Below are 17,568 nucleotides of genomic sequence, written 5' to 3'. Positions count from 1 at the left end.
AAAAAAAAAAAGAAATACCTAATTTATAAACTTCAAAGTTGAGTGTTAAATTCAAAGTGGTGATGGACAGGAGAGCCTGTTCTGCTCTAGATTAGTACTGTGTTTTCAGTGTTTTTTTTTTAAGCCTGGAAAGAATATGATTCAGGTTTGTTTTTTCCATGGTGAAAAAGATTTCATAAGCTCTGAACCAAAGTGGTGAAATCCTCATGATATCCCCTGAGCCTGCCAGGTGTTTCTTCCATTTTGAATCTAAATCTTAAAAGAATTGGTCTTTAGATTTTTAGGTTTTAAGGACAGAAAGGGTTAGATCATCTAGTCTGACCTCCTAAATAGCATAGCTATTTATTTAGTTACTCTGTCAGTCCAATAAAATGTGCTTGATTTAAACTCATATTTCAAAAAGATACCGAAACCAGGTTCAGAAGGTACACAGGCAGGTTTTGTGTCTTAGATACCAACCCAGAGGGATAGATCTCTCTTTGTGTTTAGATTCTGTACCTTCCTTCTTTTCTCCCTGAAAATGCAAAGTTCAATTTGTAAATTCTGTGTTAGCTTCTTTGCCTCTAACACAGGAGGGCAAGAAAATTAGAATTTCTTTCCAATGCTGTAGAAGAAACATTTTGATGTGTTCCAAATGCTAAAATGTCAGGGATAAAAGGGCTTGCTTTGTTTTTAATCCAGGAGAGAGAGAGAGTTAGAAAACTTAATATTAGCAGAACTGCTTTCGTGCATTTTTAAGCACTTCAGTAAATGTATTCCTGATTGGATGTACACTTTCCCCTGTAGTGTTTGCAACCCGAGAGAATATTAAAGTAAAAAATCACTTTAAAAAGTTAGAGGACTGTAAGTGATTTTACATATATTCCAGTCTTTAGGGTCCTAATTTTTCCGACTCGTATTAATTTCATTCCATATTTATAGCTTAAGTGAGAAGAGAATCAAATTTTAGGTCCATAACTATGTATAAATAATTACTGTTTATGAATATCACTACACAAATTATAAAGAGGATGGCAAATCAAGAGAGATGAAGTGAAAAACTCTCCTGAAAGATATCTAGGTATTTAGCTCACAGTGGTGTATCAGAAGGCTTAGAAACACAGGCAGTTTTTGTATTTTCTAGCAGTCTATTTGTATGCTATCAGCAATTGAGCCTTTCAGAGGAAACTCTCCCATCTAATTTCAAGCATTTAACCGAGGAGCTTGCGTGAGCAAGGCAGTCACTGCTGGGCCCTTGTATAATCATGAAAATGAACAGGCATCTTTAGCTTAGCTTTGTGTCCTGCAGAGGCTGATTTGGCCACGGGAGCTGGCAGCCTCTCCCCTGCGGTAACTGGAGGAGCCCAGAGGCATCAGTGCTCTTAGCATAAGCACCTTGGGTAGACGGTATGAAACCTCTCCAGTTCATTTGGCATGAGCAGGAGACCTAAAAGGAAATTACTTGTTGGACCTTGTTCTGCTGGGTAACTTAAAATTTCTTCATATTTGGTGCAGAGAGCACAGTGGTACTTGGATACCCAGTACAGGGGCTGAGGGAGAGATGGCTGTGATTTCAGCAAGTGCTGGGGCCCTTCATCTTAAAGGCTGTGTTTACATGGCACAGTGCAGCGCTCATTGCATATTCCTCTTGGCAATACCTCAGGCAGTGCAGAGTGGCACAGGTACACATAGGTGCAGCTATACATTTATGCATATGTGTGCTCCCCTGCGGTAATTACTTCTGCTGAGCACCAGCACGTAGTAGTAGCCGGGGCAGTACCAGCCTAGCGTGGATAGCATTTACAGTATTCAAGCTCATTAGCTCAAAGACACTTTGAGTATCACTCACAGCTTTGCGTTTGTGCCACACGTCTTTTACGTGTTTGCCAAATTTATCCTTAATTAATACGGTGGGAAATCTTATTTCAATCTACAGGTAAAGATGTCGAAAGTGGCAAAGCTGCGAGAAGACTAAAGGAGTTTTGTGCCTTGTGCCCGTTTTCTAAAGCAGTGTATGAATTAGTACCAGCTTTCACCCAAGATGTATGCTGTTAATTTCATTCATCTGTAATAGTTAGTTGTTTGGGAGATTTTCTGTGATGAAAGGACTCTTTAAGGGTTTCCAGTAGTCAGGGATAATGTTTGATTTTTTTACTTGAAAGACTCCATATCGTATTTATTTATATATCCATTGAACTCAGAATGCTGAATGTTATCTCAAATGCTTCTGTCTTTCAAGAAAGTCTCCTGTTCACATCCTGATTTAACTCAGTCTTGATAAGTTTGCAAACTCTGATGAGATCAGGCACAAAATAAAATGGACTGCTGCACTATGCCTTAATTCCTCTGAGCAGACCACAGTGCACTGAGCCAAGAGGCCAGAAACAGAAGACTCTCACCTATCGCTCAGTAATAGACTGTTTCTTTCCTATATATTGGGATTTTTATGGAAGTACTACTTAAGGCGAGATTACGGCCCTGTTTGTATACCTAGGAGTGCAAGATAGGACATTAAGCCCCTGACGACTGGACCAGCTATTTACACCATCTGGGAAACCAGGAGAAAGGGAAGGGGCTGCTGACCACAGAGCACAGGGAGAGAGGAAGGATGAGGGTGAGGGGACTGATTCTCCGCCCTCCACATTTAACACCATTTCCAAGTCCATGTATATCCTGAAAGAAATAGGGTATATATTATGTAGTAGGTTGGTATAGAAAGGTTACTCTGAGGCTTGTACCTCTAAGTTTCTCTACCCCCACCTGTGATCACATGGCATTGCAAAATGGCTGGCTTGCAACATGGAGAAAACATTTCTCAAATATTAACAAGTTTAAAATTTATTTAATAAAGCAAAGACCAGTAAAGTTTGGAAATGGATGTATAAATATTTATGAATTACAACACAAATAAATATTACAAAAGCTCATCTGATTAAGACAAGAGCTATGACAATTCTTGTGAATTTTTAATATTAAAAATAAACATTACATTAATGAGTCTTCATTATATCATTAAACATTTTACTTTGTTTTCTGTAGAGAATTTTATTTTTACTTGACATGCTTTTTCAAGTGTCTAATGGGCTCTTATGGCATTTGTAAATGAGGCAAAACATAAGGAATATAAGAGTTAATTCTTTATATTCATCACTAATTCAGGCTAATTTATCATAAGGGAAATAATAGGGAAGTAATCTTTTCCTTTTTTTAATTTACATATAAATAGGTCTAAATCACAAAATTGGGATACAGATTTTAAATACTCCAGAGTCCAAACTGATTTAATGTGGGGTTTCAGTTTAATTTATTATAGCATGGCAAGGACCTGGATTTTTTCTTAAAAAAAAAAAAAAAAAAATTAAAAAAAAAATAAAATTTCAAACAGTTTGGAGATGCTAGAAATTGGTGATTGCTCTGTTGTATTTCCAGTGGCTTGTATGGAACCAGCAAATATAATCTACTTGAACCCAGTTCTTCTGTGCCTTAGGAACTAAGCTTTTATATATCATAGCCTGGTTTTGTCCCACAGCATTTGTCATACAACATTCACTCCTCAACAAACTGTATCGAGTGGGTGCTGGATAGACAGGGTGATCCTTCTCTTGTTAAAATTGATTTTTTGCCATCTCCTGTCCATGTGGGTTAGGGTAAAAGGGCATCTTTCATGAGCAAGACTTACCATAACACTAGCAGTGCATTTCAAATGTCCTTCTCCTACACCACTGTCCCACACAGTTGCTAGCTACGAAATATTCCGTTCAGCAGCAGAGCTCCGCATCCAGTCTTCTTTATCCCCCAGGAAACCTTCCTTGAGGCTGCTGACCTTTGCACTCACGGAAAGAGAGTAACTCAGGGTAGCAGTATTGTTAATCCTTCTGCATTTAATACTGCGGAGCTCATATTGCATGTGGTGTTTCCATGCATGATATTAATCCAAAGTGTTATTAAGAGGCTGAGCAGCCCAGTACAGGTGGTGTTATCCTGAAAGCATAATCTGATCAAAGACAGTTTCTTTACATTTTTAGTTTAGGATATTACCCGTCTGTCATTTCCCCAGGCCATGTCTTCTGCATGGGAATTTACACTACAGTGCTTCCATTACTGTGGTCCCATCAATGCGCCCTCCAGTAATTTACTAGATTAAGCAATATCTTTGAAAACCGAGGTTTGCCCCAGTGCACAGCGTCCGTGTTAGTGGTTTGTACTGTGCATTCACAGTGATGTTGTTAGAGTGGATCACATTTCTTTAACGGACAAAGGGCATCAGTTCTGTAAATTTGTCTCAAATCTAATACTGTGATAAGACCTCTTCTGCCATTAGATTTATGCACCCAACTAAGCAAAGCAAATACTGACGCTTTCTGTGCATGGAATAACAAACGCATTTCTTCACAAACATTTGAATTTCTGTCAAAGATTTTAGCACATTTACTTTTTGCTTTGCCCTCCCTCTTTGTGCATTTTTTTAAGCAAATTAACTCAGAAGAAAAAAGTAGTTTACAGATCAAAAGGAAATGTTGAATTATACACTTTCTTATTCTCTCTCTCCCAAGACTGGTAAATGCCTCTTCTCAAATAGAAACTTGAATGCTGCCACATTTTTCACACTTCTCCACTGATCCAGTTCCAATGTGATTATCTTACACTGTTCATGCAGGAATGAATTTTACAAGAAAGGCAAGGACCAGAAATCTCCCTACTCCACAGAAAAGGTGAGCTGCTTTAGAAAGCTGGCTGACCAGTCCTACCAGTAGATTCATACTGGTTATAGCTTCATCTACCTTTTCTTCACTCTTCCCACTTTTTGGAAACGTCAGAGACCTTTGCTGATTATTGATCTTTTTGTGATGTCGCAAGAAGTCTTGCTGGAGCTGAACGCTGTGTGCATTGGAACAAACTAAAGTTGTGACAAAGGAAGAGAAATCCCCCTGGCCCTTGCTTTGCTTTCAGATCAATTTCTGTGGGGTTTCCAATAAAACAAGCCAAACAAAAACTTTATCAGGCTGTTCAGTTACAGAGTTATTAGATACTCTAGATTTCTCCTTCATTTATGTTCTTTTTATAAAAAACTTTCTGTATAGCATCATGGTGTGTGATAAAGACCTGAAAAGTAGGAGCCCTACTGTGCTTTTATTTTCTTTCTCAAGCTTTTCCTAACCTGACCTCATCCTCTGTCTGGCCTAGCTGTTCAGAAACTTTTGGGCCCCCAGGTAGGTATTGTACCTAGATTGGCTAAATCCTACAGTTCAGGCTAAACATCTAACAGCACTGGGCTATGAAGTGGAGGAGGGAAGAGGGACGAGCGAGATGAAGACTCATATTTGCTTTCTTTCTACATCATTATTTTTTAATTTCCAAATCTTCCTGTGTAATGAGAAGTGATTCACCCTGGTTTGAACAGGAGATAAGGTGGTTTCTAGCATTCAGATCACCTCAGTTCCTTACCTTTTCCTGGTCTTGCTCTTTCTCAAACTTTGAGGAGGATGTTTGGCTTTTTAGGACAATGACTTTACTACCTGGAGAATGAGGCTAATGCAAGGCATATTGGTGTTTATGAAGATTTTTACGAGCCTCATAAGAAAGGACAATATGTTGTTTTGTCTAAGCATCATGGAACAAGGTTTCCTGATTTGTTATTGCTCCAAAACATAACCATGACCCTAAAGAAGCTGTTAGGTTTTGGATAATTTACATCTCAAATAATGTCAGTGCCAGAACCTCAGAAGCTGCTATAAAACATAAAAAATAAAATAAAAAAAAAGTAATGTTAAACATTTTATTTGGAAAGAAATCAGAGGTCAGAAGAGGGCAAGGACTGAATACATTCACAGATTCTGTTATGCTGGCCTTAATGTAACTTCTGAAGCATATTTGAAATAATTGGGTCTGCTGGAAACCTTCCAAAATATTTCAAGGGGCCAACAGAAGAATTGGCTATGCTGTATCTAAACTTTAGTTACAGAGTCTTAATTCTTAGAAGTATAAAAGTCTTAAAAAAAAAAAAAAAAAAAAAAAAAAAAAGGAAAAGATTTTCTTAGAACTCTTCACTTGGTCTTATTAAAATAGCACTTCTCTGTAGAGACGAGTTAATCATGATTGCCAGACTAAAGATTCTGTTAAACATAAAAGCTGTCACAGCCCTTGTAGTGAACTGCAGCTTAGAGAGAAAAAAGACTGAGATGATGCTGTTAGAGAAAAGGTTGTTCAAATTGTACAGACACCCATCATAATTCGTGCTAATGATAAACAAACATGCAGCAGAATGAGAAAAAGATCTGCAAAAGGCAAAAGAGTTCCTAATATGCTGTTCTCTCAGTCCAAATGTGCTCAAAGAGGGAATCTGTGCCTTATCTAGAGGAATACCAGAGATGTTAAAAGGTAGAAAAAACAGATTTATTGCAGTTAGCTGAGCTGGTATCATGATTACTCTGTCTTATCTTTGAGCAGCTCTCTTCTACAGCAATGTCTTCTTCAAGATCAAATGCCACCAAAAAGCATTGCTTCTGGGGTGAGATCAGTCTGCTGATTGTTCAGTTCTACAAAGTACAACAGCATGAGAATAGAAGTGACTTGACATGTAATTTACTCACACGAATAGCCACGCATTAACTGACTGGCAATTTCCCTTAGGCAACAGCAGCTGGCTTGCTAGCTGTAGACTTTCTGGTTTTGCTCTGTTCATCCTTCTGAAATCAGTCAGACTTACCTGGAGTCGTCTGTAGCAGGAGATCGCCCTAGCCACAGTAGATGGTGCTTTATCAGTTGTCTTTTAATGGGCAGATATTAAATCATTACTCTACTATGACTCCTTGATAGCTCCAAGGATTCACAGTAGCCTTGACACATCTTCAGAAATCTCTTTGTCTAGGCTGAGGAGTCTGGAGAGACATTAGGTTGAGAACAGTCTTTGACTGACTGGTCTGGCTTTGTCAAATACTATGGGAAGTGTTATCATGAAGAGGCATTGCTATGAGCCAAGTGGAACTACATTTTATATTGTACAGAAGGTAAGAGATATCAGAACACGTCTGAGGGCTGATCAGTAAGAACAGTCATTTTACAGTGTTAGTATTTCCAGTTAATTTTATATTCAGGTTTGAGAAGTGCTGCACTTCTTGCAAAAGGAATTGTATAAGAGCAGTTTTAAAAATTACAAAAGAAAGGTGAAAAAGGCAAATTGCACTGATCCAAGTTTGAAGAGCCCTTCTTGTGATCTCTAGGGATTGAGTCCCAAAGAAAAGATCAGCTTGTGACTGAGATCTGAAGCAGGGTTTTCTCAAGTGTCTACTCAAAGATGCAGAATGAACCCCTCAGGAAAGCGGTGAGAATGTGCCAAGCAAGGGGACTTGCCCCACATGGGCTGAAGCTTCTGGAGAACGCACAATGCTTTCTGTGCTTATGCAGCGTGAGCATGATAGCAATTCAAAATAGCGCAACAAAGGAGAGCTAAGACAACTACCTCTGACAAGCGCGCTAAGTCTCCAGGAACTGGCACAGATTACCCTGCTATAAGAAGGTGCCACAGGAGACTGTCTATCAAAAGTTATGCTGGCAGAAATGAGGTGGCACGTCGTCTGTGTGAAGACATGAGGGAAAAGGAGATACAATTTGCGGAAAAGGCTACTTGCCGTCATTTAGTAAACAGCAAGTGTAAAAATTAGTATAAATAGGCAAGATATTTTGTTTTGCTGCTCACTGCATATGCATTTTCCAAGAAGCTAAGCCCACCATCACTTACACTGTTGCAGGATTTGGGTCACCATGTTAATCTCCTTTTGTCCTCTCTAAGAAAACGAGTGTTGGTGACAGTGCTTTGACCCATGCTTACATTAGCATTGTCACACTGTATTTGTACAGTGCCATTATTGTACACACTGCTTTGCCTTGAGGGGTGGGACAGGACAACACTTTGGGAGAGGTAGGAAATGTTTAACCAAGAGAAGGATTGCTATAAGATCTCGACTTAATGTGCATATCAGGGTTTAAGACTATTTGGCGGATGGAAGCAGGGAATTTTTCTCATCCTAAGGCATATGCGCAACTGTGCTGCAATTCACAATTGCAGGTTATTAAAGGAGGAATAAAATAATCAAAATCAGCTTGCTATACTTAAGGAAAAAGTTTTCTTCATGTCTGTACTGTCTTTCAAGATATACTGTATTTCCCTCCCACTACTGGGCTGCCAAAGGTTTTCAGACCCACTGTGATAATTACCACTTCTCTGATTGCCTTTGCTAAATGTTACATTTCTATCATTTTAACAATGGAAGATGGAGGAGTATGGCAAAATATATGTGTGTGCGCACATGCGCATGCTCGTGCTCACGTATATGTGTATGGAGAGAGATTTATTAGATATTGCTGTCACATCCCTAATGTGACACTTCAGACCTGAACCTGCTGGGTGCTTTCAACTCCCACAACTTGATTTTTCAGAGGTGGTGACTCCCTGCGGGTCTGATTGATTTCAGTGGAATTGTGGCTGCTCAGCACCTTTGTAAAGGCTGTCCCCTGCTGTCCTCGGTGAAGGTGCTCAGCACCTTGCCACATCAGGCTTCTCCCAACACATTTTCAGTCATACATCATGGCTAAGTAACTTCAAAGCTGCCAACAGCCTTTTCAGTGTTTTTATCAGTCCCACACCACCCAATGAAAGGTACTCATTCTTGAATAGCTTGCAACTCGTGATGAATATTACAGTTTTGATAAAAAGTTCAGGAATATCACATATCTCCTTTCCTTCTCCCATCATTCAGATACTCTGTATAGTAATTCTCTTCCTTACTGTATCTCTCAAATTCCTTCCATCCCTTGATGCTGAGTGCTCTTTATAGTATTATGTCAGTGATCCCCTTACACTGCATATCTGTTCCTCGTCCTGCCTCTCAAATACTTCTTATAATACCGCATCTCCCTTCCCTGTAATCTCTCTGAGATACTTATAATGCTTCCTTTCCTTGTCATACCTTTCAGATGCTCCATATATTATAACCTGAACATTTCTGTGCTCACCTAGCCAGAAAGATTGCCAATGCTCTGAATGACAAAAATGATCTAAAGAAAGAAGATGTAGTGAAAACGTAAAGGTTACATCTTACTGCACTCGAGAAGGATCAGTGTGGCTTTTCAGGTCTACTAGCCAAGCAAGGACTGCAGCTACAGCATCATTTGTATTTCCAATTTGCCTGGCAAATATCACAAAATTTCACAGTTCTGGCCATTGTGTTACAAGAAACCTGCCCTGGCAGCATACAAGAAAAGCTAGACATTGATATAATTCACTGAAAGGATTTTCTTGTCTATCAGACAGAGAATTAAGTCTCCACTAGGTAGTAAATTGTATATCTTCATTCAAACTATGGAAATAGTTCTCCACAGCTTAATTTGGCAAAACACGCTCAGAAAGACAAATTCTCTGCAATCTCCCTGAAATCAGTGGGACCATGCTGAGTTCAAACCAGCCCCCAATTCAACGTAAGCACTTCTGCAAGTTATTTGACTAAGCCTGTTTCTTGAAATGCAATACAGGGATTGCTTGTGCTGGCACAGAGAGACGAGCTGTATCTCCCTCCACTTCCCAGCCTTTCCTCCCAGTATTTTGCTGTGTGCTTGGACATGTTACCATCACACGCAGTTAAAGAAGAGTGAGGTGAAGTGTGAAGTCCCAGTGCACCAGCTAACCAGGGAGGAATGGGAGCTGTAGGGTTGTGCTGTTTTATCTCAGTCGAAAACAAGAAAGGGAGATATCCAGGGATACCGTAGCAGGGAACAGATTTTGGTTTATACCTGCAGACTCTCCAGTTATACAGGAGCTGAAGGTCATAGGCAGTATGTAAATACATGATTATTCAGTGATAGCGGCTCTATAGCGTGGTACCAGTGAGTCAGTGAGCACTCTTCCTTCGGGTGGGTGCTCCCTGCTGCTGTTTATACCTCCTGTGCCAGGCTTGATGCTAGCACATCCACTGCTGTGCTTAGCACAGGTGGGAAGTGAGGCTCCGATTTTACCAGGAGTTTCCAAGTTCTGGTGGGGATGGGCATGAATTCCACAGTCCTCAAGGTAAGTGCCTCCTCTGCACTTACCATACAAACACCACATGATCTCTGCTAGTGGCGTACAGAGAGCCTGGTCAGATCAGCACCTGCCCGTCTTAGCCAGCATTCTTTCCCAGCCAGTGCTTCTCTATCTGCCCCTCTGTATTGTCCTCCCTTTCTGTACCAGGGGAGGGGTTCACCTTTCTTTACTGTAATACCCTCCAGAAGTGACATTTCTGCCCTCCATGATTGCGACAAGTGGTTGCCCCAAGGCAAACCCATGCTTTGTGGGCAAGAGCGGTGTTAGTGCAGCAGAAATACTGCATTCCTCCAGGGTCCCACTGCCACCAAGGCTGCAGACACTCTGCTTGCAGCTTACTTGGGCTTCATTGAGGATTATAGGCAAACTAAATCAGAAAATAATAGTAATAATAATAAAACTCCCTTCTTTTCAATGTACCTTTGTCTCAAAATTTTAGTTGAACCATTCCACCTTCGTTTGAACGATTGTCAAACTGAAATTTTTATGTCCATTAGGCATTTTACTGTTACCTCTGCTAAGTAATGTGATACCATCACCACTTGTTTTAAGGCTGATGTTTTCAGTCCTGACTCTCCCTCGTATGTCAAGTTTTTCTTTTCTATTTAACCAGTGGTGATACGTTTCTGTTTTACCCTTTCCTCATGCATCACACAGAGTATGCTCCCTATCCATTCTGTTTCTTCCATCAAGATGTTTTGCTGCATCTGCTTTGAAGTGATAACGCAGGAGTTGTCTAATCAGAGCCTGATTATCCTTTTGCGTGGAGGTAGTACCATTTGAATGGGCTCTAATCTCATTAACACTACTTTCATTGTCTCCATCCCACTGATGACATCTGCAGTTCGGTCAGTATGATTAACATCCCGGTCTGGCTTTTGGCATGTTTAGTCCTGATTTATGCCCGTATGGGATGGGAACCAGGCTATCTGACTTTCTCCAGCTTTGGAATTTGATCCCTCTAGATAGGTTTGGACGTTTTGTTGCTTGTCTTTAAAGTATGATCCAGCTGTTGTTTTCTCCATTTATTTTTTTATTATTATTATCTGGCCAATGAATATGGTACTTTTCCTCTAAACGGATAACTTTATTACTGTTACACAAGTATAAGATTGCTTGTTGCAGATCTTCCCTTTGAAGATTGAAGTTATAAATCAGTTAAGAAAGTGGCGTCATATTGGTGGTTATGCTAGGGTTTTCTAAATATTTTTATCTGTGTCTATATTTTGAGCCATGCTAAGAGGCGACTTGGAAAGTACTGATTTTATGAGTGACAGATAATCTACTGTGGTGAATGCACTGCGATTTAGTTCCACAGCAGACTTGTTACCAAGACTTTGCAAATTCCTTTCCTGAAGAATTTGACATTCACTGTTATTAAGTCAAAAAGCAGCACTTGCTCCAGATTGCAGAGCTGACATCACACTTATGAATATTTCTCTGTTGAATCTTTATTCTTTGTTATCCTGGAACTTCTGCTTTAGGTAGACCTCTTTCTCTTTTTAATTTAAATTTTAATTTCACTGTGTTTTTGTGGAAGTTGGGCTTTGCAGTGGTATCTTACCCCAGCATGTGCCATGGATCAAGTCTTTGCAGTAAAGGAATATGTTTGAACAGTAATTTTCAGTGAATGTCAATCTGACTGTGAACTACAGGAAGAATAGCTTGCTTTATTTTTTTCAGGAAGTTATTATCTGAAAATGGAAAGTTAATTTATTTTTGGAGCATACCCAGGATTTTTTTTGTGGTGGTACTTGTGATGCATCCTGACTGTAAGATAGGTAGGCAGAGACACCGAGAAGAAACAGAGAGATTTTTCGCACAACCTCTGTGTCCGTAGCAGAAAATCAGGCAGTGAATGACACTGATCAGGCAGGAAAGTCCTGGAAAGAAGGTTTACAGTGCAGAATAAGATGAGAGAAGTGTGTGGAACCGTGGTGTTGAGAACAGCTCTTAAACTTCCTTTTAAGTATTAGAAAGATTAGAAGAATTGCTTTTGTGGTTTCTTAGCATTGCCACATGACAAAGGCATTCAGTTTCTGCCCTGCTGACCAAGAATCATCTCCTGCTGCTCCAGCTAGGAAAGTCACTGCTTACTGAAAGCACTTTGTATCTGAAAAAAAATATTGGGTAGAAGGTAATAAAATATTCACTTCCAGTCCACTGAGTTGGTGAAAACTGATCTGGTCTCTGGTTATCAGCTGACAAACGTAATTGCAGCTTATAAATCAGGTGTGGCCACTTGAGAATTTGGCAGCTCTTCTGGTTTAAGATGTTTGCTAAAGCTGCTGACATTATGCTAATACCAGAAAAGTTATATAAAAGTCATTGGTTTTGCTCTTAAATAAAAATAACCACCATCTGTAATTGTTCTTCCTTGTCTCGTCCTTGGGAAGAAATGACATTTAAATGTGGAAGCGAAGCTGGAATAGCGAAGCTGGCTGCCCACCGTTCTCTTTTTAGTTGAAACTAGGTGAGTAGAGAAGACATGGCCTGTGCCTGGCGGTGGGCAGTGGCAGAGGACAGTGTGAAAGTGGGAGTACCCAAGGATTAATTTTGGGAAGGAAGAAACAGCAAGGGGGAAGGGAGATTTTTGGCACAGGAAGGAGGAGGGGAGCAGTTACTGTGATTTATATGATAGGATCAAGAGGCTCCAGCTGAGGCAAGAGCCTTGCCGACCTCATGTTTGGCACTCGACGTAAAGGAAGAGCAATCTTGTGCTGCAGCATTTATAATCTGAATAGGAAGTGAGTGGGGAAAATTATCTACCCTGCGCTCTGATTTTTTAGACAGGTAAACAGAAGAAAATTGAATTCAAGTGACTCGTCCAGAGTTACATGGGGATTCTGTAGCACAGCTGGGAATAAACCCAGATAATCTTTCTTTCAAAGAGCTGGCAGTATTACCCATCTCATTTTATAGTCAGGTCATTGAACCCAGCCCAATGCCTTTGCTGGCACTCAGAAATCTGTCTTGAAGGCATCCCAGATCTGTCTCTCTTTCCTGATCCAGAAACACTTCCAGAAATCTTTCACAGCTTCTCTCAAATGCAAGCAATTTTCCTTTCTCTGCTCTTTGCAGGATTTACACAACTCCAGTAGTTTTTCAGCTCTGACAGTGTTTTGAACTGCCTGCTTTTCTCCAGTGAAGATGATAGAAGCCCTTCAGCATTCCTGAGAAATGAATTACTGAAGGGACTAATGTGTCTCCTCCACTCTCTTCCACCAGTTCTTCCAGAGATGGTTCTGTCATCTAAGAGCTGCATAAAATGGCTGGAGAAATGCATATGGTTTGTAGCAAGCTACAAAATACAGGTTAAGAACAGCTACTGTTAAACAAAAGAGGTCATTGTCCAAAGGGCACAAGAGGCATGAATATTTTCATCTCACCTTTTTGCTCTTGGTCTCTACTGAGCTTTTAGCAGGGCTAAAAGCAGTATAGAAGCTACTGCTCAGATACTTTCTGTATTGCCATATCCATGTCTGTCACAGGGAAAACCACTTTCTTTGTTAATGTACGTGGCCGGTAACTCTCAGGTAACTACATGAAAAAAAAACAAGGAAAACAATCCCACTTACACTTTCTATTAGAAAGAATGATGCAGATTGGAGGAGTTAAATCAGGAAAGGAGCAGGAGAAGCTTAGCAACCCCTGAAAAATCTTCCAACTAGTTTCTGAAAAATGTGTTTGATTGCAACCATCGTGTGACCTTTTGGCTGCCAAAGAAAGGCCTTGCGACCCAGCTCAGCTTTCCCCCGTTTGGTGAGAGCACCGAGTTTCCCTGAGAATAATGAAGCGGTAGGTAAACTAGCAAAAGGCAGCAGAGGCCAAAAACATACAATTGTCTTCCTTCGGTTGCTAACTGCCACACGAGTCATTGTGGGCTGTTGTAATTTGTGTGTGCTGTAGGACTTCAAAACAAAGCTGAGACTGTCCCAGACTGATGACTGCTGTGTCGAAGAAAAGGTGGCCGGGCAGAGCTCCCCCAGCCTGCGGAGCAAGCCCAGATCCACATAACCTCATCCAAAGACTACAAGTGCTAAAGGATGCTGTGCAAAGCAGTCATCTTCAGATGCTGCTACTTAAGTACAGCAATGCAAGAATAGGCCTCTGCACCCACGCTGGTCACTCTGCACGGTGTTGTACTGTGGATTTCCTAGCCTGGGTCTTCACTTTGTTGTGGGGGGGGCTATTGAGTCAGTCTAGTGAAGGAGCCCACTGAATCTTTATGTAGCCAACAGTTACATCAGTTGTTCAATACCAAGTGAGTGCCATTGCTTGTGTCTGTACTTGTCCTTAGGTAATTCTATTTTTGAACTGACTCGGTTTGAATACTAAAAGGATGCCTTTATAATTAGAATGTCTCTGAATTCAATACAGGATCTGAAATTCTTGCTTGTTTCTGTTATTTCCTGCACTGTCACAAACAGTAAGCTAAAGGTAGCCCGTGATTTTACTGCCAGTTCTTGAGGGAGTCCAGGATCCCATCTGTTCTCACATTGTTTCGCTGAGTCTGTCGCGTTACCCTCTGTAAACATGAAGTCCTAAGCATTCCCAGTCTGTGTGATGAGCTCCTCAGCTGTAGTTAGAAATCTTGGCCTGTGTCTTTAAGAAACTTAACAGCAAAATTAATAAATAAATAATCAGTATCTATACGAGGAGTAAATGGACAGTATGCCACTTAGCCAGGTAGATTTATGGGTGCTGTCTGTTTAAATAGAATGTAAATGCAGTCAGTAATCCATATACTGAGAACTTGCAAACTAGTGTCTTAAATATAGAGCCATTTTTTTCAGCTCATATAAATTGGCTTCACTCTACTGTATTTTGTAAGTCCACTAAATTTGAGTCGTTTTAGTCAATGGAACTAATCCGGTTTACTTCAGCCCAGGATCTAATCCACAATTAAGAATGGGTTTACAGTAAAGGTTTTCTCAAAGCAAAGTTCTTGTATAGAGTTTGAGGTGATCAAAATTTTCCCTTGCCTGCTTCTTGGTTCCTTAATCCCCAATTAATTTGTAGATCTAAACACACATGTGACTTTTCCAAAGAACTTTCAAAGAATGCTCTGAGTCACTCCAATCAGTTCTGAAGCACAAAATACCCCTTGGTTGACATTCTGAGATCATGAGCAGTGGTTATGTGTATTTTACTGTTCACATGGTAACAGAATCAAAAGAAAATCATAATGAAACACAACGGTTGGATTCAGAAATAGGTTACAAAAACATTCTTTTGAGTAGTCTTAACAATGGAGAAGAGATGAATTTACGTTGGGCCAAATTCATCCTTGTTGCAGTGCCAATTAACTCCCTGAAGTTGCACCTTGGAATAATTCAATAATTAGGTAAAATTCTTTCAGTTAGACTTGTGCAACCCCTACCCTCCCTCCAATGCTAACCTGAAAGTAATTTGGCTGTGAAAAATCAGGACTCGGTATTTTCATTAACCCTTTGTATGTCTTCCTTTTTAAAATTATTAAATATTTAATGCAAATTTGCATTAGAAATTGATATTGAAGCTGGATTTATCAGAAAAGATGAGCCTCTGATGGTTTAAAACAGAAACAGCTTCTGTATAAGCATGAGAAGAAAGGGATGCAAAAGACTTAATTCTGTAGCTCTAAGCTGTCCTTTGTCTTAAAAGGTAAGAAAAGAATTACCATGGAAACCTGCTCACTCACTTCTTTTCATAGAAAAAGAGTTTGACTTAATTACTATGAACTTGTACTATCTTATCTTAAAATAATATTCCAGGTCTTTTTCCCAAGCAGTGTATTTATATGCGTCAGAAAGAACTAAGGAAAATGCTATCAGAAGGGAAATAAGCATTTGTCTGTGTTTAAATCATAGCTCTCGCTCTGTAGCAAACATTTTTATTGCTGTTGTGAAATTCACACCTCTCAGGAGGAAACCTTCTTATAGAATCTGCTGGTTTCTTTCAGCTCCTATACGTGTATGTAAGCAACTGTAGCAAATCTCTTTTAACTGGCAACAATAAAGAACAGTAATTGCACACTTTAATTTAAAATTACATGAATGTTCCTTCCTTTTCTGGAGGGAAACCTCTTCTGTGGGCCACTTTCCAGAACTAAATGCCTGATTCTCAGAAGAGAAAAAGCCGTCGTCTTGTTCAGATTTGCAGAGAGCACAACAGTCAAAACGCAGGACAGAACAAAGAGCTCCGAGTGCTCCGCTTTTTCAGTTTTCCTTGTGTTCACTCTGTTTGTACTGTCAGCTCAGGTGCTAATGAAATATTAGAAGACTATGGTGCTGTGAATTTATACCTGCAGGTCTTGGGTCCAACTTTGAGCAAGGTTTGCTCCTGAAGCTGTGTCGTGCCATGAATCACATCGGCGTTCACCCTGCTTCTGAGGCATGGCTCCTATTGCTCGCTCTCCTCGCCTTCCTTCAACTTGTCCTCAACCTGGGGGGGATAGATCCTACAGCTGTTAGGAGCTGTACGTTTCTTCATAGATAACTTCTTCTAAGATAACTTACCTTAGCCAGCGAGACCTGTACTGTGCTCCTCACATAAGAGCTTCATCCAAATACCTGGCAGACTTACCCAACTCAGCAATCACAAAAAGTGGAATCAGTTGTCTTGTCTAACTGAAACTTTGACATTCTAACCCGCAGTAAATGTATTAAACATCTTACATTTCACATCTAAAACAGTAGCTTCCCATGTATCTCAAAGTACTGCTCAGGCTTTTGGTAGTGGAGCTTCAAAAATTTTTTCCAACTAGCTGGCCCCAGTTAGAGCGGAGTCTGCATTACTGAGTGATGTAGGAACAGAGTGTATCATTATTTATCTCTGAGATTATCCTTAGTTTTCATACCACATCTGTGAGGTTTCCAGTCTTCTTCTGCAGTTAGACTGCCAAGAATTCTATCTGTGGGAGTTACAGTTCCCTAGAAAAAAGGCAAACAGAGAACTTTCAGTCTTAAAGTAATTTAATTTAGTGGAAGAAAAGCATTAAAAACCAACAAAAACCCAAAGTTTTCATGAAAGGCCACAGGGAACACCTCTCTCCTGAAGCTCTCTGCAGTAATTTTAGACCCAAATCGCTGATATCTTTGCACCCCCTAGAAATGTGTGAGACTTAATAATTTCAAGGCACTTGTTTTTAGAACAATATAAATTCGCGGCAATCATAGATGTGTTTAGTTGCTCCAGGATAAGTGAAGTACTGTTTCCACCCACTTTTTGGTGCCTTTACATTGTAACAGCATTCTAGAAGTTTCTCAGAATAATTGAGAATCTACCAATATACTTAAAGTAAGAAGATTTAAAGAGTTGTTATCTTCTGACTTAGTGTGGCCATGATTTTGCCCCGTGTTTCTCAGGGTGGAAAAGACAGCAAGACATAGAGAAGAGAATACGGTGAATTTGAATTGCATATAAGAAAATTGTTGGGGTAGGGGTTTAAATGCAAAACATTAAAACCTGACTGCACCACGCAGGCAGCACGTTCCCCTGTATCATTACCTTTCTGCACCAGGAAAGTTGAT

This window comes from Accipiter gentilis, chromosome 24, assembly GCF_929443795.1.
Source record: "Accipiter gentilis chromosome 24, bAccGen1.1, whole genome shotgun sequence".
In the NCBI taxonomy this organism is placed as follows: Eukaryota; Metazoa; Chordata; class Aves; order Accipitriformes; family Accipitridae; genus Astur; species Astur gentilis.
The sequence above is the reverse complement of the archived record's forward strand: the minus strand, read 5'-3'. Positions refer to the sequence as shown.